The sequence below is a fragment of the Myotis davidii genome, unplaced genomic scaffold (genome assembly GCF_000327345.1).
Source record: "Myotis davidii unplaced genomic scaffold, ASM32734v1 scaffold265, whole genome shotgun sequence".
Classification (NCBI taxonomy): domain Eukaryota; kingdom Metazoa; phylum Chordata; class Mammalia; order Chiroptera; family Vespertilionidae; genus Myotis; species Myotis davidii.
In genome coordinates this window covers 5,517,408-5,519,913 of record NW_006296627.1, presented here as the reverse complement: position 1 = coordinate 5,519,913, position 2,506 = coordinate 5,517,408, and positions in this window count along the sequence as shown.

Here is a 2,506-nt window from a genome sequence, read left to right as displayed (position 1 = left end):
CTGCAAATCAGATTGTTCCCATTTCTCATCAAGATTGTTTTCCAATACACAGAGAAAATATTTTCACAAAGGAGTGCTCAAAATATGACATTTCTTGAGACACTACTTAAGGGAGGGGCAAATACAGGTTTTTAAAAATATGACTAATACTACTGCCCTCCTTTGCAATTCTTTCTTCTCTTATACAGGGCTATAATAAATTACCTCAAGGAGAAAATAAAAAGAACAAGCTTCCAGATCCCAGAAAATAACATGTATGTCCACTCCCAAAAAACAGAGTGTATAGTTCAACCAACCAACCTGCAGGACAGACCTTGCTTCCCCTGTTTCTGAAGATGTTATGATGGGAAATATTATACCTTTATGGTGTGTGTGTGTGTGTGTGTGTGTGTGTGTGTGTGTGTGTGTGTCCCTGGGGTCCATGGTCCTTAAGCGTCCCTAAATAATTGTTGATCTCTGTGGAACACCAACAAGATATCAAGAAAACACCACCATCTTGGGACTCAAATCAGTAATGACTTCTACGAGATATTAACAGGGGGAAACTATCCCAAGTTGGTATATATTACTATAGTCCAGTATAATGCCTTGAGAGCTCAGGGTGAATTTCAAGGTGTTGTATGCTTCATCCAAGCATCGATCTGTGAATCAGAGATCACACTGATGTTATGAAATCTGTAAACAGGGCTTATAAACTTCGCCTTTGACTTCTACGAGATATTAACAGGGGGAAACTACCCAAGTTGGTATATATTACTATAGTCCAGTATGATGCCTTGAGAGCTCAGAGTGAATTTCAGCATCAATCTGTGAACCAGAGATCACACTGATGTTATGAAATCTGTAAATAGGGCTTATAAACTTTGCCAGTCTTATATTCAAAAGCTCCTTCCTTAAGAGCATAGGATGTGAAATCACACCAGAGTTCTGCCAAATACCAGAAAGGGGTAGGAACAACCAACCTTCTTGTTGACCAATTTCTATATGTTAGGTACTGTTCTGAATACAACTATTAAGATATTTCATCTTCAAAACACTAAATCAAAAAGACATATACATCCATATGTTCATTGCAGCATTATTTGCAATAGACAAGATATGGAAGCCACTTATGTGTCCATCAATAAATGGATATATAAATAAGTGGTGTGTATATACAATGAAATATGACTCCACCTTAAAAAAAATCTTGCCATCTGCAACAACATAGTTGGACCTAGAGGGTATTTTGCTGAGCAAAATAAGTCAGACAGAGAAAAACAAATACCATATGACTTCACTGATACATGGAATCTAAAGAGCAAAATAAATGAATAAACAAAATAAAAACAGGCTCACAGATACAGAGAACATTTTGATGGTTAACAGATGAAAGAGGTATTGGAAGGTTGGGTGAAAAGAATGAAGGGACTGAGAAGTACAGATTGGTAGATACAGAATAGTCACAGGCATGTAAAGTACAGCATAGTACTTTATAATATTTTAATAATATTGTAATAACCATGTATAATGTCAGATGGGCACTAGATTTATCAAGGTCTTCACTTAGTACGTTATATAAATGCTTAATCACCGGGTTGAACACCTGAAACTAATATAACAGTACATATCAACTATGATTGAAAAATTAAAAAATTATTAAAAAGTCATTTTCTTTTTATAAAAATAAGTGAGACTAGTACAGTCACACACCTTTACAAATGAGGTGACTGAGGTGCAGACAGGTGCAACTTGCCCGAAGTCACACGTGGAATGACTGATAGGATGAGGCCATACGCTGCGTTTGGGTTTGTGCGGCCCGTATGACTGTGTGAGGAAGAGCAGGGCTACTGAATGGTGCTGGGATGCCATCCTCCTTACTCAGTGCCAGAGGCCGCGAAATGAGACTGCCTCGGGTGGGGTGGGTGGACTACACTCTGGTTTTTTGGAAATGGACATGCATGATACTTTCTGGGATCTGGAAGCTTGTTCTTTCTATTTTCTCCTGGGGGTAATTTATTACAGCCATGTGTAAGAGAAGGAAAAATTGTAAAGGAAGGCAGTAATATTAGAAATATTTTTTTAAATCCGTATTTAGCTCTCTCTTAATTAGAGAGTATCTTAAGAAATGTCACGTTTTGATATCATTTAGGGATACATTAATTAATTGAAATTAAAAATCCAAACACATATTTCTCATAAAAAGAAATATTTCCTAAACATTCTTTAATTTTTGATTAATTATATTACATCCAAAGTTGCAATGCAATTATGTTTCAATTAGTGGTATAATTATCATTGTGTCATTGCAAAGTTAACTTAATCTAGAAAGAAAAACTTTTGATATTCCCAAAGCATTATTATCAAAAGAAATAAAAACATTAATGTAATTAATACAATTATAATGTTCAATGGAAGGGAATAGAGCTGAATATGTGTATAGAAGAAGGAAAGACACAAATCTGACTATTTCAGATGTTCTTAGTCATGTGTTTTAAATGAATTATGTTATGCAATGGAAATTACA